The 16,057-nt window shown below is 39.9% G+C and overlaps 1 protein-coding gene across 4 annotated transcripts in view; it reads right to left on the bottom strand.

Moving 5' to 3' along the window:
- ZNF516 (zinc finger protein 516) overlaps nucleotides 1-16,057 on the bottom strand; it is a 141,680-nt gene that overhangs the window by 101,993 nt on the left and 23,630 nt on the right. The window lies entirely within an intron of this gene.

Here is a 16,057-nt window from a genome sequence, read left to right as displayed (position 1 = left end):
TGCTAGATTGGTAGACAAACATATTCCATATCCCTGTTAGCCTTAAGGCTAATTCCTGTGTCTACAAAGGTTGAAACTATACTAAAGCAGCTCGAATCACAGGGAGCTACCTGGCCATTAACCAGGGACTAATATTGGTTTATGTTAAGCAGAACTAACATATATACTGCTGGTCCCTGAAAACTTGTTTCATGGAGTTGAAGGGTGTTTTTTACACATTTGCAAGGCTTCACCAACAGTGTCTAGCATTTCAGTGTAACTATTCATTATCAAATTATTTCAGGGCTATAAACTTAGGACTCAGAGCACATCCAAGCCAGCAGTGTGAAAGGGAGACTGGTGGGGGGGCAGAAGGCTAGCATCTGGCTTGGGTGTCAAAAAGCTCTTGAGGCAGCCTTGCTAGAAGGGTATAATGCTGATTAGGATTACACAGTTGGTTTTCAATGATATGTCGACAAGGGATATAAATATGTCCAGCTGGCCACCACTAGGGCCACAACTTTCGCAATCCTGGCCCCCCTCTGGTGGAACAGGCTCCCCAAAGAGATCAGGGCCCTGCGAGATTTGATGAGTTTTCACAGGGCCTGCAAAACGGACCTGTTCCACCAGGCATTTGGCCAGCCGGGGTGATGTATGATCCATCATCCTGGCCTCCAGTGGACTCAGGGGGGGGGATTGGGGGGGGGGGTTATCGCCATCTGTATTTGTATTTGTTTTAAACTATTGTATAGCAAGTTTTTCATTACTGTTTATATTTTTAAATGTTGTATGTCGTCCTGAGCCCTTCGGGGGAGGGCGACTGATAAGTTGAATGAATGAATGAATGAATGAATGAATGAATGAATGAATGAATGAATGAATGAATGAATGAATGAATGAATGAATGAATGAATGAATGAATGAATGAATGAATGCTCTCAGATTCAAGTCATTCTAAATCCATGAGATAAAAATATTTTTTCTCAATGGGGTTTATGTTCCAAAATGTACAACAAAGCTGAAAAATGTACAACAAATGCATTTTCAAATTCAACTGAACCACAACTGACAATACATTGAACCACAAAGGTTTGACAAAGCATTTAAGAGTCAGATAGGACTGGTGTATTCCAGGAACATTTCCCTGCAGCCTCATAAAAGTGTCTTAAAGGTCCAATAGATCTTCCAACCTTTTATGCCCATGATATGCAAATATAGCTTATGTATATTTTAACGGAATCTACAAAAACTATGCAGCAGGAAATAAAACACATGGCTAAAATCCAAATGGCAGGAAAAGGAACACCAATGGCGTAGCACCAAGGGAATGGGGCGTTCCAGGGCAGGAGAGGGCATGGCAGGGGTGCGGGGTGCATGCATGCCCTGTGTGCAGTTCCCCCTCACTCCAGCCCTGAAGAACACAAATACCAACCACGTAGCTTGCTTTTTTTAAAAAAAAAAAGGTAAACAACCCAATACACAGTTAAGCAAGCTTACTGAACTAGATCCAATGAACCACAAGTAGAACTCTGCTTGCAGAGAGAATATCTGCTCCTCCCTCTTCATTTTGCACATGCCCCTGAAAAAAAAAACTATTGCTCAGTAAGAATCAGAAGAACCATGAGAACAGAATGGAGACCACTGAGAAGGGATCACTGGCAGAAATCATCCCGTTCTCTGCATAAGAAGAACCATTCCAGTTGAGAAACACAGGATCTGACTCAGTCAGCTCAGTAGGCTGAGCCATGCATGATTCCTCAAGCCTGTTCAGATGATGCAAATGCATACAGGGAATGTGAAAAGAAGGGGAGCACAGTGGCATATCTTACACCTGGTTACTGGCATTCAGTCTACAAAACCTATGCATTTTGTATATGTATAGTCATAGCCCCATCCAAAAGGAGTGGTGCAACCTTGCAACAGTGTGTTTGCCTTCCAATTCCCCCGACAGAGGGGAATAGTGCCGGCAGCCGCCCATCCCACAACCCCATCACTGCAAAACCTAAATGTTCAGGCTGCGGCAGGACTGTGCTGGCGTCCCACCTGGACACCAGCTGGGGGTGGGGGGAGGACTGGGATGTTCCTGTGGGAGGAGCCAACATTAGTCAGCTCCCACCCAGGACTGAGGGCCAGGAGGATGACACCCCAGCGTACACCACCTTTTTGGTGTAGTAAGTTCAGTAGGCCCTATGGAACTTTCCCTGCTCCCCAGGTTGCAGGAGAGCTGTCTTGGAGATGGTGGGGTGGTGCTGCATTGGCACCACAGCCCACCACCTCTGGGTTTGGATGGGGCTGATAGCCAATATGACAAGCAGGTACACCATTCCACCCTATATCCTATGTTCTCTGTACACAGTCACATTTCACGCACGGGTCCTGGACTGGACTGCATCTATAGAAGAAAGAAAGAAAGAAAGAAAGAAAGAAAGAAAGAAAGAAAGAAAGAAAGAAAGAAAGAAAGAAAGAAAGAAAGAAAGAAAGAAAGAAAGAAAGAAAGAAAGAAAGAAAGAAAGAAAGAAAGAAAGAAAGAAAGAAAGAAAGAAAGAAAGAAAGAAAGAAAGATCTGTTCTTTTAGCAGCTTCATACTGTAGAACAGGATTAAGGAAACCTACATGGTCACATCAGCTTCACCAGTGACTTCAATGTTGTATGCTTTGGTTCTACTCTTATGTTTAACTGCATGTTTCTGACATGTTGTATTATAAAACATTTATATACAGAAGCACTATTTAAAGCAACATATTTATCATTTCTTCTCAACATGCTAAAAATTCCACAAAAACAATAGAAGAAATTTCATGCAGTATTACTGTCATTTGTGCACAATGTTAAATAGGGCTGTCACCATGATAGGAAAGCAAACAGTAGCCAAGAGTGTCAACTACAGCACAGATGTACTTCTCTAACTGTGGACAATGTGCTTTTATTCTTCTTTTCCCTACTAAATAATTTATTCTCCAAACAGAGCATGCATACAACCCTTCCAAACGTTGTAGTTTTGAAAGTAAAGAATGGACATACATGCTTAGCAACTCATAATAGCAAATAACCCAAAGAAACAGTGGTGAAGGTCAAAATTTGCTCCATAAAAACTGGCAAATTGTCATTATTCTTCTTCTACTTGTTGACTTTGCACGGGATTTTCTTTTAAACCTGGGAGCAAACAAGCTTCACATAAGTTCACATGCCTACACAAGTAATGCTTACAGTGACTTTAAAAATCGTGCAAATAAATCATATTTGTCAGACCTACAGCTACAGGGCAGGAATCCCGAGATCAATGTGTGACACCAGAGAGCCTTTTACAGCCACACCTAGTCTCAACAGTTAATTAAGGCAATGAACTGTTGCTAGGCTGTAGTGTGTGCTGCATTACACTATAGCAACTCACCCTGCAAGGACATCAATTTGTATTCACTCGCTTGCCAAGCACACTAAGCGCAACGCCTTTATGCAGAAGCAAATGAAAATGTTCAGCACAAACCTAAAATGAGCTGTCCCTCTTGCACACAAACACCGACTTCAGGGGAACAGCTGAAAGAGACCAGTGTGTGCCACTTCGGAGTGCCATGAATTGCACTCATATTTGTGTGATATATATACAAAGTTTTTAAAAGCACTAAATCAGCACTTGGTCTGGCTTCAGTCACAAAGATCTGATCTCTCATGTTTTCCTAGTACTGTTTGTTGCACAGGCCTGTAGTCCCCATTCTTCAGTCCATTGCATGAACAAAGACAGAAATACTGCATTATGCAACTTTCATAGAACTGTCCTGATATTGTTCAGTGCTGGCAGACATCTAACGGGAAAAGGCAATGAAGTGCCCTGCAAGGCAAGCATACAAAAGCAAGCAAACAACATAAGCACCTGACCAATGGCTTCCATGCCTGGCACAGGGAGTCAGTCTTTCCAGAAGGAGGTTAGCAAAACGGAGCATGCGTATACACAATATTAAAGATCCTGTTTGCATACATACCAATATTTCCAAAGGATAACTCCACCTAGCTTCATGGGGATTAATAAAAGAGAGAAAAATATTCCAAAATGGAGCAAAAAAAGCTGCTTCCATGACCTGCAGCCAAATGCAACATTTTAATGATGTTGCCTATTTATTACCATCAAGCTATGATCTGGCTTTCTTTTTCTAGTTAGACCAAGAAAAACAGGTTCGGGTCAAGGTTAGAAAGAAACAGTTGTTTTTAAGCTTTATCTGAATTCCATTCCAGAACAACAAAACACAAGCCGTTTAAACAGGAAACTCTTCCAAGTATAATGAGTTCAACTTTCACCTGCATGTGAAATTAACAGGAGGGTCAGTTGGCTGGGATCTGAAGGGGGGCATGTTTTGCCATCTGCCCCAAATTACCCCCTCCCCCCGAGGACCTGACAGTAGCCACATCCCCAAAGGCCTTCTGGGTATCTTTATAAACCTACAGACCTTTTGATTTAAAAGAAGGGATAAGTTATAGTGTATATTTATTGTAGCATTTTTTTTGCAAAAGTAGCTTTGACACTGAAAGCGCACCCTGAAATGCAGTTGGACGGAGGCAGTCTTACATCACATGTGAATCAGATTCCAATAGGCTTGGGTTGAGGAGTACTTTCCACCAATGCTAACACAAACCACAAAAAAGGCCAGACACCAGGGAGAGGTTCCTTTAGACCAGGGGTAGGGAACCTGCGGCTCTCCAGATGTTCAGGAACTACAATTCCCATCAGCCTCTGTCAGCATGGCCAATTGGCCATGCTGCTAGGGGCTGATGGGAATTGTAGTTCCTGAACATCTGGAGAGCCGCAGGTTCCCTACCCCTGCTTTAGACAGTTTGCGCTGTGGAGCTACCTGCATGCCTTTTAACGCCACCCCCCTCCCCACACACCGCACCACTTGAATGTATGAATATGTCAGTGAAGGGGGTGTTTGTTGCTGGCTGTAATGACATGAACCTTCAGATGAAAACAGGACCTCATTTGTTAGGCACTGTCAAAACACAACAAGCTCCTCCTTGAAGGGTTTATACAACAGATACAAAGAAAAGACAGAAGGTGGATGAGGAACAGCATGGGTCATCACTCGCTCTTTCTAGGAACAAATTTCTAAATAGCCACACTGGTGCTAATTATCCGGCAGGAGAGTGGAGGGACTTGACAGGATGATGAAATCTGAAAGCACCATTCTTTCTACAAGCATGATTCTTTAACAGCAAGTCTGACACACAGACTGCTTTAAGCAATCACTCCAAAGTACCAACATTTATTTCTTACTTAAATTAAAAGCCTCCATGCTCCGATCAGCTTCATGAATATCTAAAACGTGACTAAATGAACACACACCAACCTTGCATTTTATGTTTTAGGGATTAGTATTTTTTTTTTCACCCACTGAAAACATGAATCTCCAATTCCAGGGAGATTCTGAATGCGTGTAGTTAACACTCCCCACACAAAAGGGGACAGGGAATGGTTTAGCTAATAACACATAGCTGTGACTTACTCTGCAATCTCTTTAAGAACTCTGCCTTATAGACAAAGCAATTACTTTCATGGTCTCGTTCACTGCATCTCAGGAATGTGTTCTCTGAAGATATTTTAAATGCTTCTGTAATCATAAAATTGAATAGGAATGTTTGGTTTATGAAAAAGAAAAGCCATTTGACAAGAGTATACCTTTTTAAAGAAAAATCTGTATGTTAAAAATCCCCAAGGTGGCATTTCCTAGGACCTATAACGCTACATAAACAGAAATAACTGAACAAGTGGCTATGTGGCTGCGTGAAGAAATCTTAATAAAACTGCATTTTGTTCACTGCAGTGTTGTGTATTAATTCTGTATCTTAGTTTGAAACCCAGACCAGTCCCAAATTGATCCTGAGTGCACTGTAGACTCAAGAACATTTGCCTGAGAACTAATTTCATTTTATCTATTACTATTATCTGGATATTCATTACTGGCAGTGGATTATCTTTCTCTGTTACTTTATTAAAGAATAATAAAATTTCCTAAGGGGAAAAAAACAAGCAACTAAATGACTGGCTTTTCTTAGATACTCCAGCTATATATTATTTTCCCAGAGGCTGCAGCCTTTTTGTGAGAAAGATGTTTGTTTGTCTTTAGGTTAAGAATAAATATATTTATTTAGATATCTTAATTAACTATAATATACAAAATCATACACAGTAAAAGGTACCTTCAGCTATGTTGGTTTTCCAAGTCATTTTTTTAATATTTTATCTTTACCTCCTTTATCATATGTTATATACATTAAGGAATCACAGTAGTTAAAATTTTGCTGAGGAAAAAAAACGATGCCATGGGCAATGTATATAACAGCCACCACTGATTACAAATGTTTACAGATGCTTCAATCACATTCTGAAAACATTTGTCTGGCAAAGATTTGCAGGAAAGAATCTAAATGCAACATTACGTAAGTGCAAACCATAAAATATGACAGCTCTACATATGCTTCTCTTGTATATAGCTGAATACAAAATCTTGGTGAATATGATCATCATGGTAGAATGGAATAACTAAATAACTTGATGTGAATCGAGCTGTGTTAGGTCTTGAACCTTATGGCAATAAATTGTAGTGTTGATCAGTAGCATTTACTGATGAGGCATTGAAGCACCAAAGCTTGGCAAACCCAGTTCTGACAAACCTGGCTTTTGCCATCTCCTTTATCCCATTGCAAGTTCCCCATCCTGCTTTCTCAAGAAGTTGTGAAAAACAGACCCAGAGCTGAGGCGACCAAAGGTTGGCGGCAAATAGTAAGAGAAAACCACCTGGCTTCCTGTCCCCATGAGATAACGTATACAACTCTGTTTCTCATGAGACCAGGGTGTCAGGGGAAGCCCAGTTATCTACAAAGCATATGAAGTCATAAAGTAAGGATCAAGGAAAGAATGCTCCAAATGGCAGTGGTAACATATAGCAGGCTGGTTACATACATCTTTCAGCAGCACTGATTTGTTGTTTTAGGCAGTTACATGGAGGTAAGAATGCATCTCAATCACATAGATACAATCCCCCTGACAAGCTGTTAATCTCTAATCATCTTAAATACAAGTTAAAACTAAAAGTCGTTCATTTAAACTGAACTCTGAAATCAGCAAGATTTAATAAGCTCATAAGTAGTCTCAAGACCGTGGCTTTAATAAGTAAACATAATTAGGGACAATTATCCCAAGCCCAACTCCAGTAGCATTTAAATTAGATGAGAAATTTCTTTGCTTAAACTAATTTGGTTCTGAATCTGGATAATGTAGCACATTCATCAAGTACATTTTGGGAAAGAGGAATCCATTTCCTTGGGAATAAACAGCTCCGAACAACATCACACATATCTGCCTTATGAAATTAAACATATCTCTTGGTTTAAAACTGAGACACACCAACACACACATATATGCACGTGCACATGAACACACACAGAGCTTCTTCTCACTATGAGCCAGGATTTGCCTTTCTATGCTGTTAGCATTAGCCTTTATTTTATGTTAGCCTCAGGTCAGACTACAGTGTGAATGAAACATAATTTAAAACCCAAACCACGGGTTCAAACATGGGTCCAATTCAAAGCTGCAGACATTTTCTCCGGTTTTTTCCCTCTGTTCCGCGCTACAATCAATGACCAATGGAGTAAAGGTCATAATTAAAGATGGTCAATTCAAGAATCACAGCAACTCAGTCAATACAAAGTATGCCTTGCAAGTCTATTTTGAACCATTTTGGGTCTGGATTCAGGTTTAGTATTATGGCCACAGTGGTCATCCATTATGGCTGGTCAGTTTGCAGGTAACTCCATGCTATAGTAAAGCTTCCTTACCCATGGTTTAGCATGATATCTGAACTGTGACAACCTTGTTCTTTTCATTGTTGTTCATGACATTGTTGTTCATGACAGGTGACACCACAGAGATGTGAGAGCTAGAAACATTTCAATGGGGTTGGGAAAGTGGATATTAAAAGTAAGCATGAAGACAAACTAAGTTCTAGGTATAGTTCTCCTGATGGGGGAACTGATGTGTACCAGATTGTTTCAAACTGGGAATATTTTAAGTTGGTATCATTTGGTTTCTACTTTGGGCTCATTTTTCCAGGTTTAGTTTTCACCTCCTGTGGCAGCATATTCCAAACACCAATCACACGTTGCATGAAGAAGTGTTTCCTTTTATTAGTCCTAATTCTTCCCCCCAGCATTTTCAATGTATGCCCCCTGGTTCTAGTATAGTGAGAAAGAGAGAAAAATTTCTCTCTGTCAACATTTTCGACCCCATGCATAATTTTATAGACTTCAATCATATCCCCCCTCAGACGTCTCCTCTCCAAACTAAAGAGTCCCAAACGCTGCAGCCTCTCCTCATAGGAAGGTGCTCTAATCCTTCAACCATCCTCGTTGCCCTTCTCTGCACTTTTTCTATCTCTTCAATATCCTTTTTGAAATGTAGCGACCAGAACTGAACACAGTACTCCAAGTGCGGTCGCACCACAGCTTTATATAAGGGCATGACAATCCTTGCAGTTTTATTATCAACTCCTTTCCTAATTATCCCCAGCATAGAGTTTGCCTTTTTCACAGCTGCCATGCATTGAGTTGACATTCCCATGGAACTATCAACTAAGACACCCAAATCCCTTTCCTGGTCTGTGACTGATAGCACTGACCCTTGTAGCGTGTATGTGAAGTTTGGATTTTTGCCCCTATGTGCATCACTTTGTATTTTGCTACATTGAACTGCATTTGCCATTTCTTAGCCCACTCACCTAATTTATCAAGGTCCGCTTGGAGCTCTTCGCAATCCTTTGTGGTTCTTACCACCCTACATAATTTGGTATCATCTGCAAACATGGCCACCACGCTACCCACCCCTACTTCCAGGTCATTTATGAAGTAAGTTGCAACTGGCTTTAGCTCATAAAAATGCATGCCACAATAAATTTGTCAGTCTTTATGAGTTCCCAAAACTGTTAAAGTGTTTGCTGATAAAAATCATGAAACTAAATACTAATGAAGACTATGGCAAACTGAAAAACAACAAAAAATTATAACTGAATGGGAGCTAGCTCTACAAGGTCTGTGATACTGAATACTGTTACTCAAGATTTGCAGAATCCACTGGCAATAGGGCTGTTATGGTTCTTTGTCAGGCCCAGCATTCAACAAAAACATGTAATCCTGCCATACTGTCATGTTTAGACAAATATCTCCCCTTTTGTACTTTCTAAAATTTCCATTCCACAGTTAAGATGTACATTGCAGTAGACATATGCACCACATTACACAAGTAGAAAAAGCACACACATCCAAAATTAAGGCCAAATAATCGTCTAAGTCTCAACTGCATTTTGATGGCACCGGGGAATATGACCAGAGCTTGGAGGCACACCCTAAAGCACACCCAATGATGGCACCATGGGGAAAGCCTGCAGATTTTGACAGTGTATAGATAGGGCAGGTTCCTATGCAAAAGCCTAATATGCAACTATGTATCCCTTATTTAAGAAAAAAAACCCTTGTTTTTCTGACAAAAGAAGAGGACACATTAGTGGCCAAATGTGATTCCCACTGACAGTGCAATGTAATTCAGAAAGCCAAATACAGGAGAAGCACAATAGAAAGCCATATCTTTTAGGCCCTACTCAGAAGCTTCCAGAATCCAAACACATCTGGCAGGTCACTGATAGTAACAAAATGGCAGTCTCAAGAATCTCAGCTACATCCTGCCAGGCAATTTTTAGGTTCTTGATGAAGTTCAATTTGTAAAGTGAACGCAGTATCACGTATCTAAGGTTGCAGTCCACTGACACAAATGCTTATCTGAGGAGCCACTAATTAGACTAAAAGGCATCAATTATATAATTTTCCATTTCTTTGTACTAACCTGTTTATTTCTTAAACTCCAATACATTTACATACTGAAACTCAGTATTAAATACTCACAAGTACTACACAAAATGACATCTCGGTTTTGAGGAGTTTTGTACGTGCACAATAGTACAGCAATGATGCATAAAGGTCTACATTTAATAAAATTTATTTCAGTCAACCCCACATAAAGGTAAACAGAACCCTACAATATACTACGAATAAATCTGATTGATATATTTTAGCATTTATTTCAAGAAGGAAGGTTATAAACTGGTTTACTATTTTCTAAACTTCATACCCTGTAGTCACCCACTCTTGAACAATTGTTTAATTCCATAGCTATCGATATTGATTATTTAAACAACAGATATCCAAATAACTTTCTCAAATGAATATAATAGTCACCTACAATACACATTTTTAACTTCCCAATCCTCTGTAAAGTTAAAGCATGCCAAACCTACAAGGAATGTTCAAGATTCCTCAGCCAAAGTGATAGAATTCCATTATGTTGAAAATCTGCATTTTGGGTGCATTCCAGAACTACAAAATCAAGTAGATTTTTAACTTTGGCTTCTCTTCTATATATCCACAGCTTACATCAATTATACAATTAGACCTCAAATAAATATGGGACTTGAACCACAAGAAAAGGCAGGCTATAAATATTTTAATATAGAATTTATTTATGTATTACTGATATATCTAGCACTGAGAAGAGATTAATTTATTACAGAATAAGATGTGACATCATCCCCACAAATGAAAGTTTTAAAGTGTTTGGGATTTCCCCACCACCACCACCATTATAGACTCAGCAGATGCTTGAGCTCCTTTTTAACCTGTATAGGATTGCCAATAGGTCTAGAGCAGGGGTCCCCAAACTACGGCCCGGGGGCCAAATGTGGCCCCCTGAAGGCATTTATCCGGCCCGCCAGGCATGGCGGCGATGGCTCCATTCATGTGCAGTGGGGGCTCGAGGGAGAGGAGGAACCGGCCCCAACGGCTGTTGATTGCAGTTACATGATGGCACCCCCAAATCTCCATGAATTTTCTGACCCAGAGTTGGAAACCTTACATGTGGCAACACCTGCTCCGCCCTTCCCTCTCAGCTACTCCATGTGTTGCTCTCAGGCTTTCTGTTCCGCCTCACTCCCATTGGCATCAGCCAGGCTGGCGAATCGCTCGCTGGCTGCCAGGGAGGAAGAACCCAGGAAGATACCTGATCCTGGGTTAGATGGAATGCTTCATTGGGAAAGTTCTGCTTTTTTTTTTTTTTACAGGGGAAGGTATTCCACAGCCTCCCCAACAATATTTGGAGCCCACCCTGTACTTGACACACTTTGGTCACTGTTCTAAAAATAGACCATGACAGAAAGGCTGAAAGGTGAAATCAAACATTTCACAATCATTTGTGCATAGGAATTTGTTCATAGTTTTTTTTAGTCTGGCCCTCCAACAGTCTGAGGGACAGTGAACTGGCCCCCTGTTTAAAAAGTTTGGGGACCCCTGGTCTAGAGAAAGATGTCTTCTCCTTTAAAAACCACTTGCTGTGTGGTAAGGTTGCAAACTCTGTGTTAGGAAATTTCTGAAAAGTGGGGGTACAGCTGATGAAGGCAGGGTTTGGAGAAAGGGAGGGAGGGAGCTCAGTTGGGTATAGGTCAGGTAATGCCCTGCAGAGGAGTTTTCTTGAAACCATTACAAGCTGTTGGCCCCATATCAATATGACCATGTTATAGCTAGAACAGTGGTGGCAAACCTTTGGCACTCCAGATGTTACGGACTACAATTCCCATCAGCCCCTGCCAGCATGGCCAATTGGTCCATAGCATCTGGAGTGCCAAATGTTTGCCACCACAGAGCTAGAACATTCTCCGCTCAAATTTCTGCATTTTTCTGCTGTCATAAGAGGACATGGCAATACCCCAGTCACTGCCTTCTCAGTGACAAAAGCAACTTGCCGCCACAGGTTCACAATTGAGTAGAGAAAACAACTTATATTTTCCTCCCAAAGTTCTCCATCAGCATTTGTACAAACCCAGAAAAGTTGCACCATGTGTTTTTTCTGAAAGTGAACAGTAATCAAACAGCAGGTTTGTCTGCATGCTTCAATTATATCTGATTTTCTTGGCAGTCAATCCACAAGCACAGTTCTTCTACACATCTACATCCCCTCTGCATTTTTGCTGTTGTGGAGTCAGTTTATTTATTTTTTTACATGTGCCTTAAACAATTAGGATCTTCAAACGAGCCTGCTGTCAACATCAGTGGCTTCACAGCACACACATGCCCTTTTTGTGTGTGCTTATATTGATATATAGCTATTGTGGATGCATTTTTAAAAAAGCTAGAACTAGAATATTGATATATCAATATAGCATTGTAATGATAGGCTTAGCAAGTTCTCTGAATTCCAATTTTTCCCTTTTTTTAATAACGTAAGTCTCTAGCTCCTCCCCTTGGGAGAATGTAAGGAAAAAAGATTTTCTCCAGATTATCGAAGAAAACTTTTTAACACTGTAAATGAGTAGTTCTTACTTTCAGTCTGTCAATGTATGACAAATGACTAATGTAGATATGAGTGGGATAGAACGATCAATAAAAACATTGTGAGCTTATAACATTTGTAGATGTATGTGAGCAGCTGAATTAAATTCCATAAGTTTCTTACAAAGCAAGCAGACAGTAGACTCTCCTTCTGGTGGATTTCTGCAAACTTTTGCAAGTTATTGTTCAGTTTAAACCAGTTCAAAGTTTTAAAACATAATACCACATGCAAGGTTTGTAGTATCTTCTTACCCTAAATCCCAGTAAAATAAAATTTTAGAGATTTTTTTTTCTGGTAAATTCAGCAAGGGGGGGGGGGGGCAGGAACCCAGAAGCTCATAGGCTTTATGACATACTGTACATAGAAAATAACCTTTGGCTGACATCTCAGTGAGGTCTTTGTCCATCTGAAGGAAGGCTACTTGCACCAAAGAAAGACCCCTTCCAGTGGATGAGAATTTCTGAAGTCAATCCAATCTCTTCAATCCAATCTATTTTCATACTAGCAGTGCAGGGACTTCAGAAATGTTATAAGTAGTTTACACAGTATCAGAGACAAAACAAGGTGAAAAAAAGAGGAGAGTCTATACATTCCAGTCATATTGTTTGGCCACTTTCGTTACTAGATAACAGAGGACAGTTGTCTTATTGACTGGTATTTTCCTTTGGATAGATAGACTGATGTAAAACCAATTAGCACTCTTTCCAATACCTCTAAAACAAGCAGGACCGATAATAGCTGACACAGCCAACTTAGATTAAATAGGACTCTTGCTTGAGTTCAGGTACTCTTCAATCCCTGAATTAACTTGTCAAAAAAAGCACAGTTGCTAAAATGTTAATTTAGATTTCATTTGATATCCAAAACAAGAGGATTAAGTTGATGTCATGTTCCTGTTTCATCCTCTTCTGCTTATTCAAGCCTCTCATGATACAATGGGCCAGTCAAAGAGGTCTATTACTCCTGAAAGCTGGAGGAGACTATAAGGAATCATGTGATAGATATTTATAGGTGTTATACAATGTCTCCTTCAATTCTCAAAGGTTACATTCTTTTCAAACAGCTTCTCGCCAAATAGCTCACAGAATTAAAGCCATACAGTTAAGTTCCTGAGGGTTACCTCAGGCCATATTGCCAAATATTCACAAGCCAAGAACTTCACAAAATTAAACAAGATATTGTATAGGAATTTTTTTAAAAACAACCAAATGGGTCAAAGCATGATTTAGATGTTCTTTTAAATTCAGAGAACTTGAAGCATAAATCACTCAGATCTCTCAACAATTTGCAAAGTGAGAGGTGGGATATCATTCACACCAAATCCTTCTGCACATTTAAAAGACAACTGCACTCCATTTCTGAAGGACAGAATGCACATTTTTTCCACACATGGAGATAACATCTCTTTGTAGGAGACATACAATAACTGAAGCAGCCCTCAGGATTCACATAAAATGACAGACTTTATTGACTCACAGATAGTCAAGTACAGCCACATGATTAATGAACAATATAAATTACTGTAAGAATTCTATTACAAAATACTGATACAATAACCATAGTGTAATATTTGAAGCTAAAAAACACAACCGCTAAAGAAGGTTTGTCAAGACAAAACTGAATTTTCACTGAATTTTTCCTCTCCAAACTCCCACAAATACATAAATATCTTCTATCTCTTATCATATGGAAAGGTAATTTATGCAGCATCACAGGAATATGAGAAATAGATCATGATCAAAAAGGTCATTACTGATTTGCACATGTTGTTGTATGGAAATGTTATTACTCTGAGGTAATTTTCTTAGAAATTAGATTCAATCATGTTAATTGCTCATCATTTATTTATAATACACCATCAATGTATGTGGGTTTAGAAAGAATGGAACATTAAATTCATAACAAAATTGAGTTTTTCTCTTTATATTTTCAAAACTCTGCAAACATGAGGACTAGAAATAAACTATTGTCTAAGTAACCATTGTGTCAATAAAATAAATCTAAGGATACCAGACAAGATACCAAAATTCCGGGTTTAAAACATTGGCACGAACTCATAAATCTGTATCATTTATATTAAATGAAAGAGATCAGTATTGGAGAATAAAAAAGACTATCCTAGCTTCAGAATGTTTATCTTTTCGCTATTTCTGAAAAGTTATTGCCAAGGTATTTCCATTGTTGCTTCTATACAGGTACAGAAATTGCATTCTTTAATATGACAGCTAAATTCAGACAAAATCAGATTCTAAATTATAAAGGCACAATGAGTGAATATGCCTAACCTCAGCCCCATGTTTCCAATCTAATTATGACATCATCTTTATCCCTTGTATGAGTCTATTAATCCAAAGTTCATAATTTTCCCATTGTTTTTAACTGAGCCAAATGTATCAGTGACTTTGCCTAAACATTAATCATGGGCACTCCAAGAAGTTGTGCCCCAGCTGCTGTACTGCAGCCACCCTGGTCCACTGCCCCAAAGAGGCTCCTTGGCAGCACGGGGAGGCTGCAAAGGCGAAAAAGCCTTCCTGCCGCCAAGAAGCTCCACTGGCCGTAACAGATTTATGCCACCCTTTTTGGTGCTGTCAGTCTGAGGCCTTTTCCGCTGGCATAACATGGCAAATAGCCAGGGGGAAGACAACTAACATTAGCTCCTCTCCCGGTTACGCCCCCGCTACACCGGTGGTGCTGGCAGCAGCACTGGGACGCTGGTGCTGGCCATGGAAACTGCACACCAACAACACTGCTCTTCCACCACAGTAAGTGCTCTCGGGGGGGGGGGTGATCTGCTGGTGCCACCACATGCCACTCCCACAGGCAGATCCCCCCCACTTTGGTTGGGGCTCTAAATCAGAGCAGATCTCCCCCCCCCCACTTTGGTTGGGGCTCTAAATCAGAGCAAAAAAAACCCAACCCCTTCTGTAAAGACAATTCTGGAATGTGTCAACTCTCCTGAAAATAATCTTAAACAAAAGCTGTGCACTTTCATAACATAAATCCCTCTATACATATTCTATTAAGACAAGGAAAAAAATAATGTATCTCTGACCTGGACATCTCCAGATACACCAAGTTAAATATTATGTGACCAGAGTCGCTAACATTTAAGTACACCGTTTTCTTAACCTGGCTTGAAAACATTTCCCTAACATCCCTGTTAATGACAATATAAATTATGCATTTCACATCATGACATTAGCTCACAGCATTAAAATTCATCCAGAAACAAGACCGAGCCAGAATCCAGCATCCTGGAGGGTTTCCTAGGTATCTGTGAACACTAGCATGCCTCCTTTTCTCATAAATATATTAGCATAGTCATTAATTAAGATGTCAGCAAGGGACTCATGTTAATCGACCATGGATACAGCTACTGTATATACATTTTGCAAGAGACCAGAACGTATGAAACATTTAGCTGGATTCAGAGACACTATAAAACACAACTGATAATGGATACTGTCTCAACATTATGTGAAGTCAGATTCTCAACTCCCATTCCATAATACAAGTTTAACAAGAAGTCAGATTTTCAAGATGAAAAAGTCAACAAATTAAAAAACAAACAACAGGCACTACTTCAGTTATTTTGAACAATCATGAGAATCCTGCTATTGGTAACTTTTGTAAGACATGGTATTAGAGAGAAATCCTAAA

Source organism: Sphaerodactylus townsendi, linkage group LG09 (assembly GCF_021028975.2).
Source record: "Sphaerodactylus townsendi isolate TG3544 linkage group LG09, MPM_Stown_v2.3, whole genome shotgun sequence".
Lineage (NCBI taxonomy): Eukaryota > Metazoa > Chordata > Lepidosauria > Squamata > Sphaerodactylidae > Sphaerodactylus > Sphaerodactylus townsendi.
This window is presented reverse-complemented; position numbering and strand designations above follow the sequence as displayed.